This window comes from Hordeum vulgare, chromosome 5H (assembly GCF_904849725.1).
Source record: "Hordeum vulgare subsp. vulgare chromosome 5H, MorexV3_pseudomolecules_assembly, whole genome shotgun sequence".
Classification (NCBI taxonomy): domain Eukaryota; kingdom Viridiplantae; phylum Streptophyta; class Magnoliopsida; order Poales; family Poaceae; genus Hordeum; species Hordeum vulgare.
In genome coordinates, this window is record NC_058522.1 from 355,777,546 (window position 1) to 355,795,770 (window position 18,225).

The window sequence follows — 18,225 nt, forward strand, 5'->3', positions numbered from 1 at the left end:
CCTATATGGTGTGTTTTACCCTCGAAAAATAATAATTTATCTTTTGGGGCGAAGCGCCCCCATCTCGAGATGAAAATCTGGGCAGAGGCCCTTTTGCTCTCCAATAGAGAGATTTTGCGAGGGGCATTCGTCTTCGGGACGGGTAAATCAAAGCCATCGTCATCACCAACGCTTCCTCCTTCGTGGGAGCACCAATCTTTATCAACATATTCACGAAAGCCATCTCATATCCAACCCTAGTTCATCACGTGTACTCAACCTTTGTCTCAAAACCTCAGATTGGCACATGTGGGTTACTAGTTATGTTGATTACATGTAGTTGATGCTTGTTGGATTACTTGGTGGAAGATATTATGTTTGTATCCTTAATTATTATTATTACACCTCGGATGTCGAAGATGTTGATGATGTGTGAGTAAAAATTATTGTTCCTAAGGACATGAGAGAAATCTTGTTATAATTAATCATGTAAACTTTGTATTCGTTCGATATTTTGATGATATGGATGTTGTTACTTCTCTTAGTGGTGTCATGTGAATGTCGACTACATGAAATTGCACCATGTTATGGGCCTAAGGAAAGTCAATGTGGAGTAACAAATAGATGATGAGTTGCGAGAGTGACAAATGCTGAAACCCCAGTTTATGCGTTGCTTCATAAGGGGCTGATTTGGATCCACATGTTTCATTCTATGGTTAGATTATTCTTAATTATTCTTTCATAGTTGTGTATCCTTGCGAGAGGGGGGTAATCATAAGTAGGTTGTTATTTCAATTAAGAACATCACCGTAGCACTGGTCCACCAACATATCAAAACATCAAAGTGGAGAACGTGAATCAACTTAATATGATGAACATGACTAGACAGAAATTCCCATGTGTCCTCGGGAGCGCTTGCTTTATATAAGAAAACTTTCAGGCCTGTCCTTTGCTATAAAAAGGATAGGCCTACTTTTCTGCACCTTTGCAACTATTGTTACTTGTCACTTATTACGAATTATCTTTCTACAAAACTATCTATCATTATTACTTACAACACTTGTAGAGAATCCCTTGCTGAAAACTACTTATCATGTCCTTCTGCTCCTCATTGGGTTCGACATTCTTTCTTATTGAAAGGACTACGATTTATCCCCTATACCTGGGTCACCAAGAAGCCTTGAGCTGGTTTATAAGACGCCTTGGTGAGAAGGCGACACCCGGGCTCCCCCATATCCGCCCCATATTTGGGCTGGAAATGGGGGGTGCCGGTCAGGCCGGGTGTTTGAGGCCGGTTTGAGAGGCCCGTTTGGGTCGAATTTTTGTGTCTGGTAAGTGACCGGGCGGCCTGCTCGGGAATTTTAGGAGGGTTTGAGGGTTCCAGCTGTAGATGCTCTTATCTGGACACTATAGCATGAGCCCGGGTAACAATTAGCGAACCATCTTTCGCCAACAATTTTCATGTGTGGATCACGCACTCACGCTGACACTTAGAAAAGTAAAAAAATAAGTACTCCCTCCATCTCAAATTACTTGTGCAAAAATTAAAAAGGTTGAAGATGGCGCGCCAGCCAAAGCTTCCGTCGAATGCGCGCGCTACGTTTGATCGCGCAGATCTTGAGACCGCCCGTGCCTCACGTAAGTTAACTTGTCGCTTGGACGTGCGACCAACCGTCTGGTCCTTTTTTTATCGTGGTCGCTTATATTCTTCCTCTCATTCTTTTCTTTTCTCTCTCCTACTCTCACTCTTTTATTTTCTCTCTCCTACGGACCTGCAACATCGTCATGGCCGTACCCATTGCCTTGGCCGCGCGTGACAGAGCCGAGCACTGGCGCTATTATGACAAGGTCCCATGTGAAAAGATCAAGATGGACCCAGAGGGGGATGAATAGATACAATTACAAACTTAATTGTTACTTAGCAATTTTAGGCAATATTGCAGAACATGAAAGTAAGCCAAATAATTGCTAACATGATAACTGTGCTAAGTAGACGAACAAGGCAACAAGTAATTAGATAGCCAACCACAATATAATACAAGTAAGTATAATGAGACAAATAACCACAAGTAGCGAGTTAGGGTTAAAAATAACCGCAACTCCGAGTGACGAGGATGTATGCCGATGTTCACTTCTTTGAAGGGAAGCTACATCACTGTTTAGAGAGGTGGATGTTACGACGAAGGTACACTAATGCCACGAAGGCTCACCCTATTCTCTCCTTGAGGCAACACGACAGAGGCCTTTCTCAACCACAAGTGGTAGACATTAGGGTGGTCTCCAAACCCTCACAAAGTTTTTGGGGGTAAACACAATGGTTGAATCCTCACCGAAGAACTCCTACCGCCTAGTAATCTGCAACCTCCAAGAGTAACAAGAACAGTGGGAAATGCTCAAGCCTTGCTCGAATCACGAATTTCGTTGGTCAAGAGAAGGAGAAGGAGTGGATCTATCACTTGATTAGAGAACTTGTCACAAATACTCTCAAATGCCTCTGGGATCTTTACTTTGTTGTATGAGGATGTGTGAGAGACAAATATGTGTTCTAGGGTTAGTTCAAACTGAATGTTCAGTCTTATCCCGGGGTAGGAGAAGTGTATATATAGTGGTAGTGCAAATACGACAGTTGTAGAGTAATTTGCTGGCATGGGCCGGACATCCGAAATAGATGGAATGCCCTATGAACAACAATGAATAGAGCATATATGAAGGGGACCTAGACATCCGGGGAAGAGGTTGGATATCAGGAAGTCCATGAAGAGTCATACATCTCGCAAAAGCACCCCGGGCACATGTTCTGGAAGTTATGGTGACGGGTTTCCGGCCACATGCCAAAAATATGGCCAAGTGTGGGACATACGGTATCTAAACACCCAGACCCAGATATGTTCTGCACATGAGGGTGCCAGATTTTCGACGACATCCCGGAAATCCAAGCACGGGTGATAGGCCGAACATCCGACCAGGTGTCGGACATCCGACCATAGTAGTGGTTCGACAGAGTAGTTCTATGTATCACCACGCCCGGATTTATGACTCAAGCCCAGATTTTTGGCCCCCGAGAGAGCTGATACGTCTCCGACGTATCTATAATTTTTGATGGTTTGATGTTGTTATCTTGTCAAACTTTGGATGTTTTATATGCTTTTTATATCTTTTTTGGGACTAACCTATTAATTCAGTGCCAAGTGCCAGTTCCTGTTCTTTCCGTGTTTTTGACCCTTTCTCAGTGTAGCGACCCGACTGAAAACGAGTCAAGCCTCTGTGTTTCTGTGCCATCCCTAGATCAGTATGCTGGCACACACAGTACATCAATGTATATATCAAAGTGCAATCACATGTAAATAGCGTAAAACTGATATATACCTTAAATATCTCAGTGGAAGCAGTCAAGGGAGTTGAGTCCCAATAAACACCAACGGCAAGTTGAGTGTAGACCGTAACCCTGAATCGTACTCTTACTCGTCGAAGAAAAAGTATCTGCAACATAAGACGTTGCAGCCGTGTAGGTCAGCATATTGAATATGCCGGCAAGTCACATATGAGAGGGGGTAAAATATCATCTACACGATATGCATATATTTCAGGTGGTGTTGTGAGTTTTAGCGTAAAGCAAATTTTCTCCTACAACAAGAGAGGGGCTAAAAGCAAAATATTACTACGTAGTTGGTTGTTAATGAGATGGTTCCGCCAACCAGTTCTCATACCCAAGTTATCAATATTACCCACATCAAATATATATAATGGTGTTGAGAATTCCAGATAACTTCAGTTCCTTTGGCTCAAGTTGTCCATGACCGTGGACACAGCTAATCGATTAGGTTTGAGTACTCTGCAGAGTTTTGCACACGTTCCCCACAAGATTTGATCGCCTCCGAGTATGTCCTCGCACTTCAGGGTGTTTGAAGACCGGATGATCAAAACATGGTCTTTCAACGGGTCCCTCTGAATCCCTGTCGGTGCCCATCCACTCCTACCGTTCTTCTACATCTGCTAGCACCGCCTGTCCAGAGTCGCCGCGTTGTCCAACCAAGCCAGAGCCCATAATGACTTGTGGCTGTGCAGGTAAGCCTTGGGTCTTGAAGCCTCCGTCCGTCTCTTTGAGCCTGGGTGAAGCTTTCCGCAAGATGTCATGGCCGTCTCCAGCATCCCGGGTCATCCACTGGTTTCACCAGGGAGCCGATCAACCGTCCTTCACCCAGAGTTGCATTGCATCATGAGGTCTTGAAAAGTCTTGACTTAACCGGTCTTGGTTATTAAATTATTCTCGCATCACTCGTGATAAACTCTGAACTAGAATCCCGTCTACTCAAGCATAGCAATATGAAATTTTGTCGTCCCGGGCCTAGTAACGGGGTTGTTGGGTGCCTACCACATGATACTACAATATGTAACCATAATTTCCAAGTACCTACTCAGCATGCAATTGGGCATAGGATGGTAGAACTATGATGCATAAAAAAAAGGTGATACATGATCAAATGACTTGCCTGGCGATGTTGACAAAGAAGAATTTCTCGAGAAATAACTTGATAGACTACTCGTCACTCTCCGATGAAATCTATATAACAAACATATCATTCACATAAGCACTCATACTAGCAATCGTTCTAGCAATCAAAACAAAAGAGAGAGCGAATAGGAATCCGAAGGAAACTTCAAATAAGACTAGGGAGTCTTCTACTATATCATACACTAAATAGATTTTGTCTAACAGAAAATAATAATAGGGAACTAAGATATAAATTTAACTAAGATAAAGTAAAGTATTTTTCACAAAACTATTTGAAAGTATTTCCAAACGGGATTTGAAACAGTGGAGAAACCAATTGCAAGTTATTAGGGAACTAGAATTGATTTCATGATAACATATAAAACTAAAAATCAAAACTTGTTACAAACCTACTGGTAACTAACAGAAACAAAACATAATCTTTCTGAAATATAAAAGAATTTTTTTTAAAAACAATTATAGGAAAGGAAATAGCCATAATCCTAAAAGAGGTGAAACAGAAATTGTTTCACAAGAAACAATGAGCTAAAAAACTCAAATAATTCTGAAATTTTAACCACTGATAACTAAGATCACTCGTGATCAGTAGCAAAAAGAATCAAATTAAAAGCTCTTTTTAAACTCCTGGAATAAGCAAAACAAGGTTTAAACTAAATCTGATCTAATTCAAATTTGAAAATTTCAAACATAGACAAATTATATGTTTTTTAAAAACTACAGAAACATTGTGATCTACTGGAAAAGGAATCAACCTCATTGGAGTTGTGGATCAAAAGTTATGATAAAAAAAAATTTGAAATACTCTCTGTTTTGGAATTAAAACAGAAAAAGAAAAACTGATTTCTAATCGGACAGGGTACACGTGGCGCTGTCTGGTCGGTTGGGAGTGTGTTTGCTGCGAGTCCTATTAGCAAACGGCCGCAATCTAATAAAAACTCTTTGGCTAACTAATAAGTGATGGAAAACCGTTCGGTTTTATCTAAAAGACCAAAGGGTTATTTATACTCTAATCTACACCGCAGATGAAAGATCTAACGGCTACCGGAGTTAAAAGAAAAAAGAGAGGAGGAGTTACCTGCTACACAGGAGCTCCGGCGAGGTCCTGGCCGGCCAAGGTGGAGGTGGCAACGGCGAGGCCGTTCTGGTGGGTCTCCAGCGAGGCCGAGGGGTGGGGGCGACTGCGGCTGGTCTCCCCCGTCCAATGGTGGCGGCGGCGAGTCAAGGCGAGGCCGGGGGCGAGCTGCGGGGCGCCGGGGAGCTTCGGCCGGCTCGGCGAGCTCCGGCGAGGTGGCTAGGCGGCGGGGGTGGCGAGGGGCTCGGGCTGGTTGGGGAAACGCGGTGCGGCGGTGGCGACGGAGGCTCTAGTGGCGTCGGGGGGTTGGGGCGGCTAGGGGAGGCAGAGCAGGGGGGTGGCGGTGGTTTCGGCTCCGGCGAGCTCGAGCCAGGGGTGGCGGAGCAGGGCAGGGCGGCGAGGAGGGCAGCTACGGGAGAGGGAAGAGGGTCGGGGCGGAGCTTTATAGGGGAGAGGGGAGACTGCGGAGGAAAGGAGATCGGCGAGGAGGGCAACTCCGGCGAGGAAAGGAAGGAGAGGGGAATCGGGGAAGGAAAGGAGGAACGGGGTGACCGGGGGAGGGTGTCGGTCGGCCAGTAGGGCCCGCTGCCAGAGAGAGATAGGTGGAGGGGGGCTTCGGTCGGTTGACCGATCCGGTTGGGAACCGGATCTCGGGTGGGGGGGGGGGGGGTCGGCCTAGATCTTCTATAAAGCGCTCAAGCGCTTTCCTAAATAAAGAAAAAGTTTCCTTTTCAATTTTTTTTTAAAAAAAGAAAGTAAAAAATAATAAAAAGGAATAAAATAAAATCCAAATATAGGGGTATTATATACCAAAATTATCAGCAGAAAAAATAGAATTTGTTTAACATTTTTCCACGACCAAAATAAAAACTTAAAAAAAAATGATTTTCAGAAAATCCCTAAAGGCTTTATTTCTTTTTGCAATTATTTTTTTTCTCCATAAACTTGGTTTTTCTTGGCTCAAGGATATTCAAAAATACCCCTGATTTGGGAGGGTCATTTTCCTCTGCTCTTTCTTGCTTGGAAGAATTATTTTTGGGGTATTTCTCGGGGAAGAAAAAAATAGAAATGCAAAAGCAGAAATTTGAAAGAATGCAAATGCGAACTCCATTGCAATTCTTTCTAGTTGAAGAAGTCATGTCATCTTCCCTCATTGCTTTTTGAATTGAATTTGAATTCACCGGAGAAGGGGAAAGTCATTTCATTCCCTCTCATTCAAAAGTTCTCAAAATTCTCAAATTTCTCTCAAGTTTCAATCACTCAATCAAACAAACAATCAACCTAATAATTATTTTAACATTCCAAAATTTGGGATGTTACAAATCTACCACACTTAAAATGAATCTCGTCCTCGAGATTCGACAAGGCTAGAAAGAAAGGTTAGGGTTTGGGGGTCTTCTAACAAATCCAACTTCCTCCAAAGTGGGGTGCTACCACACTTAAAATGAGAGTTACCAGTCCCTCAAATTTTTAACAATCCTCTAGGATCTTGGCATCTAACTCCTCACAGTCTTCATACTAACTCCTCTGGTGATGCTCTTCCGTTCTATTCATAACGTTTCCATCAAAAATCGAGGGTTCATCTGTTGGTATAAGCTTCTTCCGTTACTGGGTCTTCTTAACTGACAGTCTCGCGATCAATTCTAAATAACATATCGGTGATTCTCATGGTGGTCTACCATTTGTGGTTATCCTGCAGAGAGAGAGGTCTTGTCTTCATGCTCACCGTAAAATTTCCTACGCGTGACAACAAGTGCCATGTACATGGGTTTTTCTTATTCCATTCTAAGGCTTAAATAAAAGCTTCAAAGAACGTCGTCTCTTACTATGGGTAAGTCTCTCAGATTTACCATTCTGAATAGCAAGAGAATGATAATAGTAAGTCATCATGGTGGCCAAGCCATGTCGCACTGAAATCATTACCTTTTATAAGGCTTAGTGAATCTCGTATTCTAACACTTGGGCATCCTCACAAGCGTTGCAGAATTTCTCTTGTCCACGAACGGAGTTCGGATAATCCACTGGTTCTGCAAGCTGAACAAAACATCTATCGTATCTTCACAACTCTCTGGTTTTCGTATGTTCCTAAGAAAAGTTTGCTGATCCATCATAGCTTCTTCCATAAATCATATTCATTTCATAATCAATCCTTTATTACATCCTTAATTTCTTCTCAAAAACTTCAATTCAAAAGTACTCTATTACAATGCTGCCATCCACATTGTTCGATATGGTCAAGCATTTCTGCCAACTTTATTCATCTATATCTCTTGGAAGTACTTTAGTTCCACTCGAACTTTCCGAGGTGCTCCTTGAAATCATCCATCTTTTGCTTCATCATGGTGGCCATTAGCTTCATCTCCATCAGCTCCGCATGCACTTCACTCAGGTATTCCTGGGTATGACGGAGTCTTGCTTCAAGTATTTCTCCAATCTGACGTATGGCTTCCATGGCAGCTTCACGAACAGCATCAAAGAAGGTTGCTCGTGGTACACGTGAAATGAAAAATTATTGCCCCATAGTCCTTGGACAAACTCCTTTCACATGGTGGAGGTGTACTTCCACATACCAAAGTTCTACTCCACTTTCCATGAATGGGTAGCCTTTGTAGACTGCATCTCCTTCAAGATGAATGTGCTTCATCATGTCCTTCAGGATTTTTGGGTAATCATGGTCACTGGTCAGGGTCATGATCGTTTCTGGGCCCTTGAAGAATGACTCGTAGAGAGTTGTCATCTGCAGGTGTCAGTAAATAGGTACTCAGAGGAATGTATATGTCTCCTTGGTAGTTATGGTACATTCCTACTCAGTGGATCCTCTGGGGTTTACCGATTACTACCACACTTAAATGAATTATACTCATGCGTGCATAGACCATATTTTCTCATATCCTCATAATTGTTCAGATATCTTTGTTCGAAGAGAAACAATGCATATAGTTTCAACATAGGCAATCATGAGACAATAAATTCCATTTATTCATGATGTTATTACAATCTCAGGGACTTCTGTTACAAAAACTTTCACTCCATGATCTCATGAAAAACAAGAGTTCTTCATATTACACTAATTGCCGCGGTCAAAACTTAACTACTCCTTTTTAGCTTTCTTCCTTTGTGGACAATCACTAGCATAATGTCCTGCTTCCTTGCAACGAAAGCAAATGAGTTCTGACAGGTCTCGAGGCTTCTTAGCGTTTGCTTTTGCTCCTTGGGTTTCCGGCTTCCTTCCTGACCACATGTATTTGTGGTGGCCAAATTCCATACACTTGTAACATCTGACATGACTCAGGTCTATGTCTGCAGAGATTTGGCTCTTCCGAGGGTACTTTTTCTTCTTTCCGGACTCCTTCATTTTGGCCAGTTCTTCTATTTCAAGTGGATCAAACTCCACTTTTTCCATCGGGAAGTTTCCCACATACTGTTGGCTTCCCTTCGTGGAATCCTGTGAATAATGTCCTTCTTCTCCACATGAGTAGCATGCATTGGAGAAAAATCTGGTCAGACCTTGTCCATCAGGGTCTTCAATATTTTTGTTCATCATCGGTTCTTCTAGAATCTTCTTCTTGAGTGTTTCCTTCACTGCATCTTTCTGCTGCTTGACAACTTGTTGCACCTTGTGGTAAATGTGACACTGAGCTGGGTAGTGGGTGGTTCCTTCACAAAGGAAACAAGTCACCTGACTACTTGGGCACTCCTCAGGTGGGTGATTTCCTTCACAATGAGTGCATCCATCCTTGTGTTCTTCCTGGGTGTGTCCTGTTTCTCCACAGATCTTGCATGCACAAGTCTTCTCCTTCGGATTATCATAGCACTTCCGAATGAGACGGGATCTTAACAAAGTCTTCTTGAATTCGTCCCAAGTTTCTGCTCCACTAAATCCTTGTATGGCATGGTGCATTTTCCACCAGATAGCAGCACTTTGGGTAAAGTACTGGAGAGCGTGTTCCACTTCAGACTTCCTTGAAATCAAGTTGCTCCCGAAGTGGTTCTCCATGTTTTGAATCCATATATCAGCTTCTAGCTGGGTCATTGGTTCAGAGACTACAAGTCCAGCTTCATACTCCATCTGGTAGGGTTGAGGTTTTGGGGATGAGATGGGTAAGAGAGGGAGGGAGATACACACAATACAAACAATCTTTTTGAGAATAGGTTTTATTTGTGGCCGTCGGAAAACACACACCAATGACGGCTCACAAATCATCGTATCTAACGTGAGTATATAAAAGGGGTTTGGACTTCTAATAAACATTGGAACGTTTTGGGGTCTTCGAGTTCTTCGGGTCTTGAGAGTCTTCAGTTAGTGTAGCTTCAATTGCATGATGAAATCCTCTTTACTTTGGAGTAGAACTCGGTTGATTCTCCATGAGGTCAAAGGGGTAACGGTATTGTTTAACTATTTGAGGTGAGAGAGAACGTTTGATGAAATCAGAAGAGATGAGAAGTAAAAGGTGTTGTTGAAAATAAAAAATTTGAGAGATCCTTTCCTAAGAAATTTCCAGTTTCTAGGGTCACGTCCTACAGTCAACATGTGCTCTGATACCATTTCTGTAGCGACCCAACTCAAAACGAGTCAAGCCTCTGTGTTTCTGTGCCATCCCTGGATCAGTATGCTGGCACACACAGTACATCAATGTATATATCAAAGTGCAATCACATGTAAATAGCGTAAAACTGATATATACCTTAAATATCTCAGCGGAAGCAGTCAAGGGAGTGGAGTCCCAATAGACACCAACGGCAAGTTGAGTGTAGACCGTAACCCTGAATCGTACTCTTACTCGTCGAAGAAAAAATATCTGCAACATAAGACGTTGCAGCCGTGTAGGTCAGCATATTGAATATGCCGGCAAGTCACATATGAGAGGGGGTAAAATATCATCTACACTATATGCATATATGGCAGGTGGTGTTGTGAGTTTTAGCGTAAAGCAAATTTTCTCCTACAACAAGAGAGGGGCTAAAAGCAAAATATTACTACGTAGTTGGTTGTTAATGAGATGGTTCCGCCAACCAGTTCTCATACCAAAGTTATCAATATTACCCACATCAAATATATAATGGTGTTGAGAATTCCAGATAACTTCAGTTCCTTTGGCTCAAGTTGTCCATGACCGTGGACATGGCTAATCGATTAGGTTTGAGTACTCTGCAGAGTTTTGCACACGTTCCCCACAAGATTTGATCTCCTCCGAGTATGTCCTCGCACTTCAGGGTGTTTGAAGACCGGATGATCAAAACATGGTCTTTCAACGGGTCCCTCTGAAACCCTGTCGGTGCCCATCCACTCCTACCGTTCTTCTATATCTGCTAGCACCGCCTGTCCAGAGTCGCCGCGTTGTCCAACCAAGCCAGAGCCCATAATGACTTGTGGCTGTGCAGGTAAGCCTTGGGTCTTGAAGCCTCCATCCGTCTCTTTGAGCCTGGGTGAAGCTTTCCGCAAGATGTCATGGCCGTCTCCAGCATCCCGGGTCATCCACTGGTTTCACCAGGGAGCTGATCAACCGTCCTTCACCCAGAGTTGCATTGCATCACGAGGTCTTGAAAAGTCTTGACCTAACCGGTCTTGGTTATTAAATTATTCTCGCATCACTCGTGATAAACTCTCAACCAGAATCCCGTCTACTCAAGCATAGCAATATGAAATTTTGTCGTCCCGGGCCTAGTAACGGGGTTGTTGGGTGCCTACCACATGATACTACAATATGTAACCATAATTTCCAAGTACCTACTCAGCATGCAATTGGGCATACGATGGTAGAACTACAATGCATAAAACATAGGTGATACATAATCAAATGACTTGCCTGGCGATGTTGACGAAGAAGAATTTCTCGAGAAATAACTTGATAGACTACTCGTCACTCTCCGATGAAATCTATATAACAAACATATCATTCACATAAGCACTCATACTAGCAATCATTCTAGCAATCAAAACAAAAGAGAGAGCGAATAGGAATCCGAAGGAAACTTCAAATAAGACTAGGGAGTCTTCTACTATATCAAAACACTAAATAGTTTTTGTCTAACAGAAAATAATAACAGGGAACTAAGATATAAATTTAACTAAGATAAAATAAAGTATTTTTCACAAAACTATTTGGAAGTATTGCCAAACGGGATTTGAAACAGTGGAGAAACGAATTGCAAGTTATTAGGGAACTAGAATTGATTTCATGATAACATATAAAAATAAAAATCAAAACTTGTTACAAACCTACCGGTAACTAACAGAAACAAAACATAATCTTTCTGAAATATAAAAGAAAAAATTTAAAAAAGAATTATAGGAAAGGAAATAGCCATAATCCTAAAAGAGGTGAAACAGAAATTGTTTCACAAGAAACAATGAGCTAAAATACTCAAATAATTCTGGAAATTTACCACTGATAACTAAGATCACTAGTGATTAGTAAGAAAAAGAATCAAATTAGAAGCTATTTTTAAACTCCTGGAATAAGCAAAACAAGGTTTAAACTAAATTTGATCTAATTCAAATTTGAAAATTTCAAACATAGACAAATTATATGTTTTCTAAAAACTACAGAAAAATTGTGATCTACTGGAAAAGGAATCAACCTCATTGGAGTTGTGGATCAAAAGTTATGATCAAAACAAAATTGAAATACTCTCTGTTTTGGAATTAAAACAGAAAAAGAAAAACTGATTTCTAATCGGACAGGGTACACCTGGCGCTGTCTGGTTGGTTGGGAGTGTGTTTGCTGCGAGTCCTATTAGCAAACGGCCGCAATCTAATAAAAACTCTTCGGCTAACTAATAAGTGACGGAAAACCGTTCGGTTTTATCTAAAAGACCGAAGGGTTATCTATACTCTAATCTACACCGCAGATGAAAGATCTAACGGCTACCGGGGTTAAAAGAAAAAAGAGAGGTGGAGTTTCCTGCTACAGAGGAGCTCCGGCGAGGTGGCTAGGCGGCGGGGGTGGCGAGTTGCTCGGGCTGGTTGGGGAAAAGCGGGGCGGCGGTGGCGACGGAGGCTCTGGTGGGGTCGGGGGGTTGGGGCGGTTAGGGGAGGCGGAGCAGGGGGGCGGTGGTTTCAGCTCCGGCGAACTCGAGGCAGGGGTCGCGGAGCAGGGCAGGGGCGGCGAGGAGGGCGGCTACGGGAGAGGGAAGAGGGTCGGGGCGGAGCTTTATAGGGGAGAGGGGAGACTGCGGAGGGAAGGAGATTGGCGAGGAGGGCAACTCCGGCGAGGAAAGGAAGGAGAGGGGAATCGGGGAAGGAAAGGAGGACGGGGTGACCGGGGGAGGGTGTCTGTCGGCCAGTGGGGCCTGCTGGCGAGAGAGAGAGAGGTGGGGGGGGGGGCTTCGGTCGGTTGACCGATCCGGTTGGGAACCGGATCCCGGGTGGGGGGGGGGGGTCGGCCCAGATCTTCTATAAAGCGCTCAAGCGCTTTCCTAAATAAAGAAAAAGTTTCCTTTTCTATTTTTTTCAAAAAAACACACAAAGTTGAAAATAATAAAAAGGAATGAAATAAAATCCAAATATAGGGGTATTATATACCAAAATTATCAGCAGAAAAAATAGAATTTGTTTAACATTTTTCCACGACCAAAATAAAAACTTTTTTTTCAAAAAAATGTTTTTCAGAAAATCCCTAAAGGCTTTATTTCTTTTTGCAATTATTTTTTTTCTCCATAAACTTGGTTTTTCTTGGCTCAAGAATTTTCAAAAATACCCCAGATTTGGGAGGGTCATTTTCCTCTGCTCCTTCTTGCTTGGAAGAATTATTTTCGGGGTATTTCTCGGGGAAGAAAAAAATAGAAATGCAAAAGCAGAAATCTGAAAGAATGCAAATGCAAACTCCATTCAAATTCTTTATAGTTGAAGAAGTCATGTCATCTTCTCTCATTGCTTTTTGAATTGAATTTGAATTCACCGGAGAAGGGGAAAGTCATTTTATTCCCTCTCTTTCAAAAGTTTTCAAAAGTTTCAAATTTCACTCAAGTTTCAATCACTCAATCAAACAAACAATCAACCTAATAATTATTTTAACATTCCAAAATTTGGGATGTTACATTCAGGCAGAGTCCAAACGGAATAATTATTTCGTGATGATATTTTATGGAAAATATCAAAAATACCGGAAGAAAAAGATACCGAAGAGGGGTCCCGAGGAAGCCACAAGCCCTGTAGGCGCGGCCACCCCCCAGGCCGCACCTACCAAGCTTGTGGGCTCCTCAGGGGCCCATTTGACGCAACTCCACCGCCATCTGGTCCTATAAATCCATAAACCCCCCAAAAGAAACCTATATCGGGAGTTCCGCCGCCACAAGCCTGTGTAGCCACCAAAAACCAATCTGGAGCCTGTTCCGGCACCGTGTCGGAGGCGGAATCCATCTCCGGTGGCCATCTTCATCATCCTGGTGATCTCCATGACGAGGAGGGAGTAGTTCACCCTCGGGGCTGAGGGTATGTACCAGTAGCTATGTGTTTGATCTCTCTCTCTCGTGTTCTTGAGATGTCTTGATCTCGATGTACCGCGGGCTTTGCTACTATAGTTGGATCTTATGATGTTCTTCCCCTGTCCCTTCCTGTAATGAATTGAGTTTCCCCTTTGAAGTTATCTTATCGGATTGAGTCTTTGAGAACACTTGATGTATGTCTTGCACGTGTCTATCTGTGGTGATCAACTTACGGGTTTGTGACATTGGGAACCTATGCATATGGGTTGGCACACGTTTGGATATTCATGTGAGTACTCGATGTATGTTTTGATGATCAACTTGCGGGTTTCGTGACATTGGGAACCTAAGCATATGGGTTGTCACATGTTTTGACTCTCCGGTAGAAACTTCGGGGCACTCTTTGAAGTTCTATGTGTTGGTTGAATAGATGATTCTGAGATTGTGTGATGCATATCGTATAATCATGCCCACGGATACTTGAGGTGACAATGGAGTATCTAGGTGACATTAGGGTCTTGGTTGATATGTATCTTAAGGTGTTATTCTAGTACGAACTCTATGATGGATCGAACGGAAAGAATAGTTTCGTGTTATTTTACTACAGACTCTTGAATACATCGATCAGAAAGAATAACTTTGTGGTGGTTTCGTACCCGACAATAATCTCTTCGTTTGTTCTCCACTATTAGTGACTTTGGAGTGAATCTTTGTTGCATGTTGAGGGCTAGTTATATGATCCAATTATGTTATTATTGTTGAGAGAAATTCACTAGTGAAAGTATGAACCCTAGGCCTTGTTTCCACGCATTGCAATACCGTTCGTGCTCACTTTTGTTACTAGTTACCTTGCTGTTTTTGTAATTTCATATTACAAAAACCTATATCTACCATCCATATTGCACTTGTATCACCATCTCTTCGCCGAACTTGTGCACCTATACAATTTACCATTGTATTGGGTGTGTTGGGGACACAAGAGACTCTTTGTTATTTAGTTGCAGGGTTGCTTGAGAGAGACCATCTTCATTCTATGCCTCCCACGGATTGATAAACCTTAGGTCACCCAATTTGTAGACATCAAGCTCTTTTCTGGCGCCGTTGCCGGGGAGGTTAGCACTTGAAGGTATATCTTTAGATCTTGCAATCGAATATTTTTGTTTCTTGTTCTTTCGCTGAAAATTACAAAAAAATGGAATTGAGTATGCCTCATATGCTCCATCTTTTCAATGTCTTTCGTGAGCATGATGGGAAGGAAAATTGTGCTCAAGTGCTGAAAGAAGAATCACATAGAATGCTTGGCATAGAATATGTGAAGGATGAGCATGATTGCAATGTTTTTAGCATGAATTTCTTTGAATACCCATGATGCTAATGATATGCAAAGCCACAAGCTTGGGGATGTTATATTTGATGAAGATGATCTTTTTAGTTCTTCCACTTTGAATGATCTAAATCATTTTGATGAAAGCTTGCCCCCTATCTATGATGATTATTGTGAGGATACTTATGCTTTGAAGAAGAGGGATGATAAAACTTGTCATACTTTTGAAAACCCCTTCGGTAAACCTTGCTTTTTCATTGTGGACACAATTTGTAGTGCTCAAGTCTTTTACGATACTCCGACTACTTTTCTTGAGAATAGATTTCCTTATGTGGAGAGTAGTAAAATTCCTATTCTTGTAGATCATGAAAAGAAAGCCTTAGGTGTTGGTTATATTGTTGAATTCATTCATGTGCTACTCAAAATTAGTATGAGAGAGGATCATATGCTTCTACTTATTGCAATAGTATCAAGCTTCCTCTCCATATGTTGTAATTTTTGAAGCTATGCTTGTTTTGCCTTCCTATGCTAGTTGATTCTTGCTCCAATAAATTGTTTGATCACAAAATCCCTATGCATAGGAAGTGGGTTAGACTTAAATGTGCTAGCTATTTTCTCCATGATGCTCTCGTTGTGTTTCAATCCTTACCTTTTATGTGAGGATCATTGAAATCAATGCCTAGCTAAGGGCGTTAAACGATAGCGCTTGTTGGGAGGCAACCCAATGAATAAATTTTGCTTTGCTTTTTTGCTTCCTGTTTTGTTTTCTCCACACCATCATAATTATGTTATGATTGTGTCTTTTGTGTTTCTTTTTGTGTTTGTGCCAACGTTATGATTAGTCTTGGTGATGATTGTTTGATCATGCTGGAAAAAGACAGAAACTTTCTGCTCACGAAAAGAATTTTATTTTTTATTCTATAAGAGATTTTGAGTTGATTCTTGTTGCTACCGATTTCTATGAAATTTGTTGAGACTGTCATAATATTTTGGATTTTTGATGTACCAGAAGTATACGAAGTATACAGATTGCTACAGACTGGTCTGCTGTTAACATATTCTGTTTCTGTTGAGTTGGTTGCTTATTTTGATGAAACTATGGATAGTATCGGAGGGTACTAGCCATGGAGAAGTGAAAATACAGCAACCCAACACCAACATAAGTAGAATTTAAGTTTGCTACAGTACCTAAGGAAGTGGTGATTTGCTTTCTTATACTAATGATATCACGAGTTTCTGCTTAAGTTTTGTGTTGTGAAGTTTTCAAGTTCTGGGTGAAGTTCTTATGGACAAAGAGATAAAGAGTGGCAAGAGCTCAAGCTTGGGGATGCCCAAGGCACCCCAAGTTGATTCAAGGATGCCTAAAAAGCCTAAGCTTGGGGATGCCTCGGGAAGGCATCCCCTCTTTCGTCTTCAATCCATCGATAATGTTACTTGGAGCTATATTTTTATTCACCACATGATATGTGTTTTTCTTGGAGCATCTTGTATCGTAGGAGTCTTTTATTTTTGTTGTGTCACAATCTTCCTTGCTGCACACCTAGAGAGAGACATGCTATCACCGTGATTTTGTCGAGCTTCACTTATATCCTTTGAGTTAGGCATTTCAGCTCACATGTGTTTCACTTATATCTTTAGAGCTAGTTGATTTTGCTCTATGTGCTTCACTTATATCTTTTAGAGCACAGCGGTGCGTGGCTTGGTAGTTGGCTTATGCTATGAAAGTAGTCCCAAAAGTGGTAGTTATCCAAAGGGTTACGAAAACTTCCATCTTCATGTGCATTGAGTAGAAAGAGAAGCTTGATTCCTCTCAATTAGTTTTGAGATGTGGTTGTGGTAATATTTAAGTTATGTTAGTATGGTGTTGTGAATCTAGAGATACTTGTGTTGAAGTTAGTGATTCCCGTAGCATGCACGTATGGTGAACCGCTATGTGATGAAGTTTGAGCATGATTAGTTTATTGATTGTCATCCTTTGTGTAGCTGCCGGGATCGCGTGATGGTTTATACCTACCAACCCTTCCCCTAGGAGTAATAGTTGAATGCTTTGTTTCGATTACTAATAAAACTTTTGGAACAAGTATATGAGTTCTTCTTGACTAATGTTGAGTCCATGGTTTAGATGCACTTTCACCTTCCACCATCACTATCTTCTTTAGTACCGTGCAACTTCCGCCGGTGCATAAACCTACCATATAGCCTCCCTCAAAACAGCCACCATACCTACCTACTATGGTATTTTCAAAGCCATTCCGAGATATATTGCCATGCAACTACCACTATGACATGTGCCACCACTTCTACATTGCCATTGCATGATCATAAGATAGCTAGCATGATGTTTCCATTGATGTCTATGCCATGCTAGATCATTGTCACGGTACACTACCGAAGGCATTTCATATAGAGTCATCATTGCTCTAAGTTTTGAGTTGTAAGTGTGATGATCATCATTGATGGAGCATTGTCCCATGTGAAAAAAAGAGGCCAAAGATGCCCACCGAAATAAATCAATAAATAAATAAACAGGCTAAAGTGCCCACCAAAAAATGAGAGAAAAAGAGAGAAGGGACAATGCTACTATCTCCTTTCCACACTTGTGCTTCATATTAAGCACCATGATCTTCATGATTAAGAGTCTCTCGTTTTGTCACCACCATATAGCTAGTGGGAAATTTTCATCATATAACTTGGCTTGTATATTCCTATGATGGGCTTCCTCAAAATTGCCCTAGGTCTTCGTGAGCAAGCAAGATGGATGCACACCCACTAGTTTTCCTTAAGAGCTTTCACATACTCATAGCTCTAGTGCATCTCTTGCATGGCAATCCCTACTCATTCAGATTGATATCTATTGATAAGCATCTCCATAGCTCATTGATATGGCTAGTCAATGTGACCATCTTCTCC